At 31.6% G+C, this 14507-nt stretch overlaps 1 long non-coding RNA gene, 1 other non-coding gene and 1 pseudogene across 3 annotated transcripts; 2 read left to right on the forward strand and 1 right to left on the reverse strand.

Moving 5' to 3' along the window:
- Window positions 1-1160: 1160 nt before the first annotated feature.
- LOC148762865 (putative disease resistance protein At1g61310) lies at window positions 1161-6060 on the reverse strand (annotated as a pseudogene). Its single transcript, XR_016026374.1, has 3 exons — window positions 5998-6060; window positions 1433-2085; window positions 1161-1217 (listed from the first exon to the last, which is right to left on the reverse strand). The product of XR_016026374.1 is annotated as a putative disease resistance protein At1g61310 (transcript).
- A 2208-nt stretch (window positions 6061-8268) lies between these two features.
- LOC148762866 (small nucleolar RNA R71) lies at window positions 8269-8375 on the forward strand. Its single transcript, XR_016026821.1, has one exon. It is a non-coding gene; the product is annotated as a small nucleolar RNA R71 (small nucleolar RNA).
- A 4331-nt stretch (window positions 8376-12706) lies between these two features.
- Window positions 12707-13355, forward strand: LOC18507135 (uncharacterized). Its single transcript, XR_001928231.2, has 3 exons — window positions 12707-12745; window positions 13117-13219; window positions 13316-13355. It is a non-coding gene; the product is annotated as an uncharacterized LOC18507135 (long non-coding RNA).
- The last annotated feature ends 1152 nt before the right edge of the window (window positions 13356-14507 follow it).

A 14507-nucleotide genomic window follows, 5' to 3' on the forward strand; every position in this document is an offset into this window, starting at 1 on the left:
CAAATGTTTTTAAATTAATTTTTAATGAACATAGGGACTGAAGTAAGGACTAAAATTATTGAATTGACATAGCAAAGTGATTTAATTCGAAGTTTGATGGCGATGAAACCAGTTTGAATTACTTTCACATGAAAAGTTTTGAGCTTGCAATCAATTTCAATTTTCAACTAGTGGGAATAACCATACCACACAAACTCATAGTCTTTGACTTCATGTTTGTCATCCTCTAATGTCTTGAAATGGATTATGCAGAAATAAAAACACCGTGTTGAAAATGAATTGATTCACTTATTTCCAAAATTAAGAGTGAAATTAAAAATGCTCTATCCACTCTGACACTCCATAATGTCAAATAAAGAAACCACCTTCCCTTTTTGATAAGGAATTAAGAACATGGAACCAAACCGAGTCAATGTCCAACAGTAAGAAAGCAATAAACTGCAGTGAAATTGGTCTAATGGTTGTTACTACCTGTTTTTCTGAGGATTAAGATTCAAGGTTCAAACCCATTGCCTCCCTTGGACTCTTAATATGTACCATAAAAGGGAAATGCAAAACAATACCGGAAAAAGGATTGACTATCATATACGTGAATGAAATGTACGAAGGATGGGAAACTTAATGATAACCACAGAACAAATTGACAATTCCATCCACCTTGAAGAAGAACTTTTGGGTATATTAAAAGAGGAGAGTCTTAGTAAACTGATGGACTTTCCAAATAAAAAAATACATATTTGTAGGCATGATGCACCTGAAAATTCACTACTGAGTTCTTTTTTTTATTTGGCATTAAGTACTAACTGTTGAAAGTTGATACTAACTGTTGAAAGTTGCATGATGAAATGAAGCAGTTCAAATAGCAGATTAATTAATTTGTAGGAAGTTAAATAACCTTTTGGGTTCCAAGGACTGTGGCTGCCAACTAGGCAGCTTCAAACTTCACTAGAACAATTCCTTTCCATTTTTTTAGAGAAAATAGAGACCTGCAATGAAAAGGCATCTCAAACGTCAGTCTATAAATTGCAATTGCGCCATTTTGAATGAAATAAAGTAGACAAATAAAGAATTATGAAATTAGAACAGGTGATTAATTACCATCTTATTTCAATTCAAGGAAAATGAGCCTGTGTCACAGGCACCATAACATGCATATTGCCTTATTCCAGCTTGGGCAACTAAAGGGTAACCTCAGTCATTTCAGAATTTTGGACATTCTGTGATTATAAGGAACAACATATTAAAAGGTAAAGTCAATTAGCTATTGATGAAAGGCACCAAACTACATTTTGCAACAATTTTCATTATGAAAAAGAGGAGGTTAAAAGCTTATGTCTATAGCTTCAGAAGGCAGAATTATAGCAAAGGCAGCTGAAGAAAAAATAATGAAAACTAGAAAAAACATAGGAAAATCATCTAAATTGATGCATACCATTTCTTCAAATAGCTGTTTTACAGTAGTTTTAAGGTCGCCTTCCCACCGCCCTTCTCTTGCATCTTCTGTCAATTGCACTTGCTTTAGTTTTGGTGTGCTTAAATCTCCTTGACAGAAAATCTTCAATTGTGGACACTGTCTCACCATCACCTTTTGCAAGGCCGGAAAGTTAAAGTTGTGATCCCCTAAGCAAAAGCTTGCTAGACTTGGTAGACAACTTAGTTGCAAATACTTCAGTCGGGAGAAAACAATGCCACCTTCCATTTCATCACCCCCACATTCTATGATTTCTCTATAATCTCACTGTCAGTTATGCTTATTCTTTTGAGTAGCATCAGGCTCTTAGCTGTTAAGCATGCTATTAAATATATGAATCCATGACATCTTGAAACTTCCAGGTTTGTTAAATTTTTGAATGACACCAAAGATGGCACTAAAGTCTTTAATTTGTCACATTCCAGCACTTCAAGAATTCTCAAGTTATAGAAAACTGGTATGGGTGTGGACCCTTCCTCCCAGAGATGTGTCAGCTCTGGAAGTTTAGAGAACCTCAATTCACTTAACCGAGTGAGTGCCGATGCATGTCTTTCCTCATCACTGATTTCTTCAGACCAGTGTATTTGACAAAAGGAAGCATCACTCAGAACAAGCTATTATGGTCAGCAAACTATAACCATAATAGCTATTATGGTCGTGTGCTTATCCTATTTATAAACACTTACAAAAGAAAACTCAATTCTTGTTAAAGAGTATGAAAACTTCTATACGCAATGGTCAGCATTAGTTTCTAAAATTTTGAAATGGGATTTGCTAGCGACAGATACTGAACAATTCACGGAGAAAAACAATTCTCCCATAAACGGATGAATGAACGGGCTTAGACCTTTTAAAAGCAAATTCTAACAGACAGAAATCAATACAAGGCAACCTACGGGTGGGAATGTTCAAAGACAAACAAATTAACTCATCAGATAATTATTATAGATGTAAACCAGATACTCGTTTTTTTTTAAATATCTAATCCGAAACCTTTAGTTATCAAAATATTCAAATTTTATTAAAATTCATATAAAATTACAAAATATTATACAAAACCAAATCTTAATATAAAAAATCTATCCATTAATTATCCGAATTTATTAAATACTTCTTTAAGTTGACAAAATTGATAAAAACTCGAAATGTTTCCCATCCTCTTATGAGTTCAATTCCTACTAATAATAAAATTTTACATATTTACATTTAGGTTAATATAAATTAGCTTTACGTATAAAGGTTTTTATGACATTATATATAATCGAGTTCGGGTTTAGTATATGTTAAAGGTGATATCCAAAATCTACCCGAATTCATGTTGACTTTTAAAAGTCTTATCTTACTTCATCCTATAATCGAATATAAAAGACTTTAACCTTATATTATCGGATTAGATACTTACGGATACCTATATAATAATAACTTATTTACATCCCTAATAATTATTATTACCAATTATTCTCTTTGTTGTTTCGCATGATCAAGAGTTAGGTACGGTGTTATGTGTCTTTATGGCCCTTGTTGTCGTATCTTGACCATAAGGTGAGAGTAAGGCCATCAAGACTTTTATGGCCCTTGTGGGGTGCTTCTAATGAAATGTCCTGGCTGGGTGTGTCTCTCACGCAAAGACCGTGAATACGAGTTTCTTAAAGACTCTTTCATTAATAAACTCATAATATTTTCAAGAAAAGAAAAATGAGTTAGGTACGGAGTAAACTTTGAAAAATGTATTTGCCAATATATATTACCTTCATGAGTATTAATATATTATTAAATTTAACAATGTGATTTTTACAATATAAATTTAACAAGAAACTCTAAAAAATTTTAATAATTACTAATTATTACAATGATATAACTTGATTTATTTTTGTATACACACACAAATAAATATAAATGAAAATAATATAGTTGTTTATGATAATTATTGTAAACTAACAATTTAAATTGGCTTGACCTAAGTTCAAGTTTCTTTCTTCTCAAGCATAATGAAATATACAAAAGCAAACTAATGAACCCATAAATAAATAAATTAAACATGAGAGAAGAAGAAAGATAAAATAGTGAAGAAAAATTAGACACCAAAATTGACCTTAGAGACAAAATTCAAATTTAGGTAGATTAGAGACAAAATCTCTTGTATAATTTATCATCAAAGCACCAATATAGATACCCTTACTCCAAGTAATTTGTCTTTTCCAATTTGGTGCAAACCAAATTATTAGTAAACAACATTCGCTTGGATTTAGTGGTAACAGTGAAATGAGATGGATAGGGAGATGTTAAGTTCAATTTGTAATGTTTTCTCTTGTATTTATTTTATACATGAGACTTGAATTACAAATTAAAATAATTAGGACTAAAGTGGGGTCTGCCATTACACAAAATGATTGAGCCCCTTGTTCGTGGCCGACACTGATGACTAACGGTTGGTACAGATAAGTAATTCGGTGCATTTGAAAAAGAGGTTGTGAAAGCCAATTTTATGGACCTTATAATGTGAAAACAAGACTTTTGAGTTTCAGATTTGAAGGATATTGGTTATTTGGGATAAGACGTGTTTTGAAAAATCAAGAGTGAAAATCAGAGATAGGGTTCATACTACACTACTCCAGGGAAATGGACTTCGTCATAATAAATGCGCATGCTACATGTTTTACAACAGATAAAGGAAGCTATGAATAGAATTGTTAAGAGTTAAAATTAGAAGAACATTGAGAGGCCCGATATGAAAGAGGACCGCCAAACCCAACTTCTGTACACTATTTTCCCTTGAAGATGTATGTGTCCACTCATTTGAATAAAGGATCATTATTCTTTTTCCCCCCAATGTTGTTGAGAGCTCAGCCTTGAGTAATAGGTTTGAGATTTTCTCTTGGAACTTTTTTAGACTAGTGAGAAAGGGGAGGGCATATTACACCTCTTTAATTTCATTTCTTCCTCATCAGCTTTAAGTCTAATATACTAAAATACTGCCATTTTATTTGTATTCTTTGATACTTCTAATTATACGTTATTGGCAATTTTTTCTTATATTCTTAATTTGCTCATCTCTTATAATTTGAACATATGTGTATCCATTTTATTCTTTACTTATTTTCTACCTTATGATTGTAATATTTAACATTCTTTCTAATATATTTTTCTTTGTTCAGATATATTATTACCATCAATTATTGTTTTACAACTTCATTATAACTAAAATTTCATTATTAAGCACATAATTTTTTTTTAAAAAAATTATTAATATAAAAAATTTCATTGTCTAAAGTCTATCTTGAATCAATCGAATTGATTAGAAAAATCAGCAACTCAAACTTAATGAACCTAAATTCGAATAAATCAACAACTCGAACTTGTCACCCCGAACCCAAAACATTTCGAACTCGAAATGACTATAACCCAAATTCAACCGAACTCAAAATGATTTTAACTTGCAAAACTAACTGTGTTGCGCCAATCTAGTCTTCTCTTTAAGTAATTTCCAACTCCTTGTAATATAGTTTCCATTCCTTAGCAATAAAACATTGATGTGCTTTTATCTTATTATCATTTCATGTTATAAGGTTTTTCATATAATAATGCCAGGGTCATTTCAGTATCAAAGCCCTGTTCAAATAGCACTATCCATTCCTGTTTCGTATGAACTTTCGCTCTTTTTCAGTCCTCCATTCTCTGTTTTTGCCTTTCATTTGGTTACAGTTTCGTTACTGGGATTGCTTACATTACTCCCTGTTCAACAAAGCCGCCCCCCAACCTCTCCACCCTCCACCCTCTAATCTCTCCAATCCTTCTTTCTCCACCTTCAACTTCTTTCTGCCTTCTTTCTCCACCATAAGAGGAAAACCAGGTAAAAAAAAAAAAAGAGGACTCTTTGGTGTGCCTATTAGCACACACACACCATCAAGTAGCTGCTGATAAGACAAGAATATGTAATTTAAGACAAACGTACGTATAACCTCAACTGACTCTAAAAATATAAACTTGTTGATTCTAACTTCAAAAGGAATTTTTGCATGAGTTGCATTTGTTCTTCTTGTCTCATATTTAGATTCCTATTCACCTCAATCATATTAAATTTCAAAAGAGTTGTCAATTTGTCATAAGAGACTGTTTATCCAAATATGTGGCATGTAATAGTGTTGTTGGTCTAAAAGATAGCATATGTGTGAAAAATACAATTTTATGAAAGAAAAAAAGAAACATAAACAAAAACAATATTATGAAGAGCAATCTCATGTCTATGATAAAGACAAACAATATTATTTGATGAATCATGTCAATGAGAATAACAAAGAATATTATTTGATGAAGTTTATATTATTTAGAGAGCAAGAGAGAGAGAGAGAGAGCTCTCAATTGTGCAAGCTGTGAAGATACATAACATTAAAAGCTAATAAAAAAAGTCTCCATGTCTCAAACAATGAAATTAAAATGCAAGACTAGACTTTGCATAATCATCTTCTACAAGAACTTATTTTAAACCTTTTTAACAGAACCTTAACATACTTAACTTGATGAGAAACCTGATCAATGTACTGCACCACCTCCATTTCCAAAAAGTAGGTCATCAACCCTAGATCAGTCATCTCGAACTCTTTCATCATCTGAGTCTTGAACTTAGTTAAATAATCACTTTTAGGACCAGTAATCAAAAGATCATCAACATAAAGGGCAACAATGAGTGACACTGCGTCATTTGATGTCAACACATATAAAATAAACTCATTTACACTTCTTTGAAGTCCTTGGTTCCTAAAGTGTCTATCAACCCTATTATATCAAGCTCTAAGAGCCTGCTTCAGACCATACAAAGCTTTTATCAATTTGCAGACCTTACCTTTAGTGTCTTTCTATTCATATCTTTTAGGTTGTTCAACAGTCAATTTCCATCCCTCCCTAGCTAACAAAGCAGCAAGCATCCTAATGGTATCATGCCTTGCCATAGGAGCATAAGTTTCCAGATAGTTAGCCCTATACACTTGAGCATACCCCTTGACCACTAATCTGGCTTTATACTTATTTACAGAACCATCAGGATTCAATTTGGTTCTATAAATCCATTTTATCTGAATTACATTCTTGTTTGCAAGTTTGTCCACCAGTATCTAGGTGCTATTCTAATCATCATTGAAATTTCAGCATTCATTGCAACTTTCCATTTACTATCCAAAATAGCTTCTTTGAAATTTGTATGGTTTGAGATGGCCATATTGCTCTTATTGTAAATGTCATCCAGGCTCCTTTTACCTTTAACAACATTTGATTCATCTTCTATATTTGATAACTCATCACCAATGTCAACTTGGACAAGACTTTCAACAGATGTGGTCACATTCTTCCAGCATTTTGTAGTTCTTTTTTTCCAGTTCCAATTTTACCCTTTATCAAATCTAACATCCCTACTAACAAAAACCTTTTTTGATTCAATGTTGTAGAGTTTGTAACCCTTAGATATTTCACTGTAGCTTACTAGCAACGCTACAATTGACTTAGAGTCAAACTTGGTCCTTCTCTCATCAGGGACTTTAGCATAACACACACAACCAAATGTTTTTAGATATGAAATAAATGGTTTGTTTTCAAACCACATTTTATAAGATGTTTTTTGGTCCAATACCCTTGTATAAGATCTGTTCAGTATGTAGCTAGCAGTGTTTACTGCTTCTACCCAAAACTCCTTTAACAAGTGTACTCGATGTAACAAACATTTGCCCATCGTTGTAAACGTGTTATTCTTTCTTTTTACTTTGCCATCCTACTAAAGATTATAGGTAACAGTAAGTTGATGATGTACTCCAAAATCTGTCAAAAACTTTTCAAACTCATCTGAAGCATACTCTCTCCCATAATCACTTCTCAAGGTCTTTATTATCATGTTGGAGTAATTTTCAGCTAATGCTTTGAATTCCTAAAGTTCTTTAAGGCATCAGATTTATGTTTCATGAAGTACACCCAACAATACCTAGTTAGGTCATCAATGAACAAAATATAGTATTTGCTGCCACTTAAAAAAGGTGTTTTCATTGGTCTACTGATGTTAGTGTGAACTAGTTCTAACTTTATAGCTGCTTTCCATCTGTTTTCCTTAGGAAATGATTTTTTTTTGTTTGCTTACCAAATTGACAAACTTGACACAATGTTTTTAGTTTTGTGATTCTTGGTAAGCCTTCAACTAGTTCGTTTGAAACCATGAGGGATAGAGAATTATAGTTCACATGACCTAGCTTCCTATGCTAACTTTCAAACATATCATGTTCATTATAAAAGGCTCCATAATAGGCCTTTTCTCAAGAACATGAGGTCTTGCTAAAGATTATTTGGCCTTGGATTTGCAGGTCCTGGGTTGTTATTCCATGAGAAGTTTGGGTGGTTCCTCTAACTAGGATTATAGGTATTGCAATATGGGTTATTTTGCTGCCTGTTGAAGTTCCTAACAAACTAGACTGAATCAGGATTAAATGGACATTAATCACTTGAATGGCTATCTCCACACAAATCAGAAGTTATAAAGGAGTTTTGAACAACATTTACTTCCATTGTGTCAAATTTTTTGTTAATGTAGCTACTTGTGCATCAAAGCATTCAGTGCATTAATCTCATAAACACCAGTAGCTTTCTTAGAACTAGATCTTTGTCAAGGCCATTGGTAATTATTAGATACCATCTCTTCCAACAAATTATAAGCTTCATCGGGATTTGTGCTTATCAATGCCCCACCAGCAACAGCATCAATTATATATCTGATTGAACTAACCAACCCATTATAGAATGTCTAAACTTGAAGCCATTGAAGAAAACCATAGTGTGGACATCGTTTGAGCAAATCCTTAGATTGCTTCTAAGCCTTATATAATGACTTAACATCAAATTGTGTAAAAGATGTTATATCATTCCTCAACTTAGCAGTCTTTATTGGTGGAAAGAATTTTGCTAGGAATTTTTGAATCAAGTCCTCCCATGTAGTAATAGATCTAGTGGGTAGTGAATTCAACCAACTCTTTGCCTTATCCGTCAATGAAAAAGGAAAGAGTCTAAGTCTAATAGCATCATCAGTCACCCCGTTATATTTGAAAGTATCACAGATTTTCAGGAAATTAACCAAATGGGAATTAGGATCATCACTGGGTAACCCACCAAACTGAATAATGACTTAATCATTTGAATGTAAGCAGGCTTGATCTCAAAATTGTTTGCATTGATAAGAGGTCTTTTAATGCTTTGGTGCAAGCCTTGCAAAAAAAGAAAAACATAATCTCGCAGAGCTTTGTTCTCTTCAATAATTTGAATTCCAGCATTATTACCATGACTATTATTATCTTCAGCCATTGTTTGGTTTAGAGTTTAAACTTGCAAAATTTTCTTTCAAAGTCTTCTAAAAGTTCTTTTTATCTCTAGATCAAAAAGGATAAGATTCAAGTTCCTCTTTTGCATATAATGACCAAAGATGTTTGAAAACCAAAAAAATAAATACAATAATAAAATAAAAAATAAGGTTTGAATTAAGACTAAATTTGCTTGGTATTAGTATTCGTAAAAGTTATAGAAAACAATTCCCAAGCAACGACACTAAAAACTTATCAATTAAAATTCTACCTACGCAAGTATACATATTGAATAGATAGTATATTAGTAAGTTAAGTGTTGATCCCACAGAAAATTGATCTAAAATATTAGTAAGTACTAAAATTAAAACAATTTAGTTTTATTCAAACAATCAAAATTTGGATAATTAATTTAGCTAAAAAATTAAGCAACTAAAACTAAAACTAAAATAATTAACACTAATTAAAAATCAAAACAAAGATATAATGGAATAAAAATCAAATTAGAAAAACCTAGGATTATAATATCCCTCACATTTCATTTAAATCTTACCTCTCTCTCTTAAATTATTCCAATGAGTTGAATTGTTAATCCAGAGCCCTCAATTATTTATGATACCTTCCCAAGTCTCTTATAAAAATATCTACTTTAACCAAAACATTATATTCCTATGTGAATTGAAGTGAAAATAGACTCATTAAGTTTAGGTTCTACTTTGGCTACATACGTCATATAGGTATATTCCTATCCTATACACAAATCAATTTATCCATACAATCAAATAAATATGGTCATATGCTATTTCAATTTTAATCTACCCTAAACTTCCTTTCCTAAGTTTGTTTAGGTTTCTAAATCAATATAATTGATGATCAAGTAATTAAAAGTATCAAGAACAAATTGGAATAAACAATTTAATCCCATTGAAAATAGGTTAGAAAGAGATTAAAAATTTAAACTACATGTGAATTCAATTACAATCTTAAAAAAAGAAACTTAGCTACTCATGATTGCAAAAGTAAATAAAAATATTTGAAGTTTAGCCACCAAGAGTAACAAGAATAATAAAAGCTAAGGACGAAGAAAATAAATATTTTACTAGCCTTGATCTTCAATCTTCAACCTTAACTTCTAACTTCTTGAATCTTTCTTAGGATTTCTCCTCAATGTGTCTAGGTGGCTAACTTCCCCTTAAGCTAACTATTTATAATATAACTTAACCTAATTTTACCTAAACTCAACTATTTTAACCTAAAAACTCTTAATATGGCCTTACAATAAGTATAGGATCTAATAAGGATTTAGTCAGCCCGAAACTTGCTCTTTTCTGCCTTGTTTCTTCAAGTTTTCCAACTTGATGCCGCGGCGCTCCCTTGGTCTCATGTCTTCTTCTCATCAACTATTGCGCTTTATCAACTTCTAACATGATTTTCTCCATCTTTGAGGTAGAGTTGGATAAAGTGATCTTTATAAAAGTTGTAGCTCTGGCTCTCAACTTTCTCATCATTCAAGAATTGCATCATTTACACAATGGAGTGGGAGTTATGCTCAAAATATTGTGACATGTACGAACAAGATCTAAACTCCTTAAATATCTTTCTTCACCTAATTAAGCCTTATTCTTCTAGAATCTTACAAAAATATTAAAAGCTAATAAATAACAACTAAACTAAGAGTCTGTTTGGCCTAACTTTTTTCTAACTTAAAAGCTATTATGAAGCTCTTATGAAAAATAATAGCCTTTAAAATTAAGCTAAAGTTGTTTGGTAAATTTCTTTTTATAAGTTATAATTTTGGTTAAAATTATTATAGAGGGCATTTTTAGAAGGTAATATTGTAATTATTTTTAACAGATAAAGATATTTTTGGAACAAAAATAAAAATTTTCTTGTATTTGTAAAAGAAGAGAAGAAAAAGCTTCTCACATGGGCTTTTTCTGAAGCTTTTTTTTTTTATTTTATTCTTTAAAAAAAGTTACTTTTTTTTTTAAAAAGTTTTTCAAAATTTATGTTTGGCCTAGCTTTTGCTTTTAAGAGGTAGATAAGTTAAAAAAAAGCTAGGCCAAATAAGCACTAAGATAAATAAACATAAAATTAATATAAAATAAAATAACTTAATAAAAATGAACTAATTAGAAAAATAACTAAAACTAACTAAATTCTAATCTAAACTTAAAAACTTAACTAATTTTTAAGAATAATTTAAGATAAAAATAATTCTATAAAATAGAATTATCGTGTAGCCACTCAGTTTCCCCATCTTCTGCTTCTTTTTCTGTTTGGAGTTGGCTTGATGTTCGTTTCTCTCTCTGCTGCTATCCTTGAGTTGGGTTTTTTGTCTTTTCTTTTCCTTTCTTTTCTATGTGTCTTGCATGCGGTTTATGAAATTGTCTATGTCTATTATTTCCTCTTTCATTAAATAATGTTGATTTTCTTTCTTTCTCTTATGACATCTTGGCTTCATTAGTTGCTGAAGAATCCAAGTCACTGATTGATGCAGGGTGGAAAGGAGTTGCTCGAAGAACTAAACAACTTAAGATTTTATTTTATTGATGTTTTGTATTTTTCAGGAATTCTTATATAAATTAAGGATATTTTTGCTTATCTTGGTTATTTAAATTAGTTAGTGTTTTCTATTTTTCAAGTATTACTGAGTTAGGAATATATTTGGTATTCTGCATTAAATACAGTCTAGAATGTTGCTTATAATTTCTTGTGTTGTTTGAGATTTCAGTACGTTTTGGAATATTAATTTTTTTTTTTGGGTACATGCGGTCTTGGACTGCATTATGGGAGGTACTCATCTCCCTTTTCTGTTCTCCATCATGGTCCATATTGTCCTTTTTCTTTATCTGTTTCTAAAAGTTACAACTCTAGCTTTATTTTCTTCAATCATGCTTTTTATGTCACATTGAACACCTAGGAGGAAGAATTTTTTGTTCCTATTCTTGGTAGACTTATTTTCTGGACTATTTTGGCCTTGTTTACTTGATCCTGCTGGTTTTTTTATTATAACCATCTTTAGGTGTTTTGAACTCAGACTTTTAGTTCAAGACCTTTTTATTCAATGTTATTGTCTGTTATATTCTGTCATAGATATCCTTTTTATAATTGATACAATTCTGTTGTCATCTACTAAAAATTATACCAGGAGCTTCCTCACAGGAGGCTCATCTACTTCTGTTGCATTAGTTATCTCTAATAAATTCTTCAAACACCATAATAGTGCCAACCAATTTGGATGGCATATTACCAAAAGGAAGCAGTGATACGTGATCAGGTTTTTGGATGATATATTAATACCATTGTTTGAAACGAGTAGTCAATGGCAGTACCAAGCACATGTGCTGTATAGTTGATTCTGTTTTGGTTGCATATTCTTTTTTTTTTTCTCTTTGTTCTTCTGTTACTTTTTATGCCTGACTCTTATTTTATGATACCATTGAAAGTCTGGATATCTTGGAACATTTATAGTTTACCTTGTCCAAAATTTTCCTTTTCTTTTGTACATTGTGCTAACTTAAAATTTCTGAAAAAAAAATGGTCTTGCATGTTGATGTTGGCATTGCCATTTGAAGAATGTATTTCTGATATTGCACGTTTAGTTCGTAAAATAAAATGGAATGTAATTAAAAAAGATATTCTATGAAAATAAAATATAGTAGGAATAGAATAAAATATTATTATATAATTTGGTTGATGGAATAGAATAAAGTAAAAATTGCTTTTATGATTTATTACAATGTTTAGTAAGTAAAAATAATTTTGAAAAAACAAAGGGAATATGAGACATGGTATAGATTTCTCTCCTGCAGATTGGGGACCAAAGATTGATGTAGTTGGCTTTTGTTTCCTTGACCTTGCCTCTAGTTATGAACCACCAGATTCACTTGTTAAATGGCTGCTAGGAGGCGATAAGAAGCTTATCTATATTGGTTTCGGTAGTCTTGTGAGTTTTCTTCTAAACAAGCCTTCCCATCTTTTGGATATTTATTATAGTGAAAGATTGTAATCGTTTATTTTTCTCGTACAATTTTGACTTTTTTTTGTTGAACACTGTCTCTAAAAGTAGTTTTCATGCATGAATGTGTTTTTCTCTATTCCATTACCTTATGATTTTTTGATTATTTTAATAAGTAGAATTGTTTATGTGGTATTAACTTTACTCCCTCCAGAGAATTAAGTGCATTTACCTGTTTTTACGTGATTTTACTGTAAAAAAAATTTTTCATTGGCTTCATTAGACCACTCATTCTGTTTCTTTATCATGTTCTGTTAATCTAGAATTAAATTGCTCTAACTGCTTTTAATTTTTAACAGCCTGTTCAGGAACCAGAAAGGATGACCCAGATAATAGTGCAAGCTCTAGAAAAAACTGGACAAAGAGGCATCATTAACAAAGGCTGGGGTGGTCTTGGCAATTGTAATTTTCACTCGCTCTCTTCTCACATTTCCTTCGTCAGATGTTTAGTTTTGTTCACTGTATGGAGTGTATAGCGCTTAATTGTCTTTTGTCCAGTGGCAGAACAAAAGGACTTTGTGTATTTACTGGACAATTGTGCCCATGACTGGCTATTCTCACGATGTATGGCTGTGGTAAGCTGTGAATGTAAAACTTATAGCTTCTACAGCGGTTGAAAATTATCTGTTCATATTTTATATTTGATGTCATTTTCATGCAAGTGCTAGATATTTATGAGCAATGAGTTTGGTGAATCATGATTTGTACATATATTTTATATGGGGATAGTGTGTTATATGTCTCAAACAATTGTTCTATTTAGAACCTTTAAACAAGTGGATCCATAAGCTCCTTAGCCTTGGAGTTTTTGTTTTGTTAATTTGGTTTTTTTTTAAACGCTGTTGCATAAAGTGTTATTGTCTTCAATTCCCTATATTCTATTGTCATGGCAACAATAGGAGGGGTGGTAGTTTCATTCGAAGCCTTTTATAAGGAGAAAAGGCCATCATCAAAGTATTTCACTTCTTTATATTTGCTTAGTCACTTGCTGAATGCATCATTATTATGCCTTTTTATGTATCCTGAAGTTGAATTATTTACGGGGTGTTCAGTGGAATATTATGAAACTGGTTAGTAATTGGAATGGTTGTCTCCCTTGTTCCTTTTAATACTATGGGTGTTGAATTGTGTACCTTCTGATGGTCCCCAAATGGATTGCCTGATGACATTACCTCAATAACACTTTTTGTTAGTCTTAACTTTTTTGACTGCTAACTGCCAGATGAGACTTGCTGAGTTGTTCTTTCACCATCTCTCGATAAATTCAACCTGACTTGGAGCTCTTTCCCACTCAAAAATTCATTATTCCTATTCATGCTCCCACTCTCCTCAAATCCCATTACATTTTTGTATCTTCCTACCTTTTTTTTCCTTTTATCTCTGCAAATTTCACTTTGCTAAAATTTTGTCATTACTTTATTTTTCTAAAATTTTTAATACTTGTTTTAGTTGACAGAAATTTCTTTTTAATTATCTTTATCCACTCATGTTGGTGGTCTACAATGGGTGAATATTTTATGAAATGGGTTGATGAGATGCTTCATAAGCGACACAGTTATCTCCTTATTACTTTTCTCTGTTAAATGTTTTGAAGAACTGATGTAATTGAGGGCTTGAACAGTAAAGCTCTATTTTGGCTGTATGGATCTATTTATTTGTTAATTTGGCCATTATATGTACTTGGAAATGT

The sequence above is a fragment of the Theobroma cacao genome, chromosome 5 (genome assembly GCF_053813885.1).
Source record: "Theobroma cacao isolate CCN51 chromosome 5, ASM5381388v1, whole genome shotgun sequence".
Classification (NCBI taxonomy): domain Eukaryota; kingdom Viridiplantae; phylum Streptophyta; class Magnoliopsida; order Malvales; family Malvaceae; genus Theobroma; species Theobroma cacao.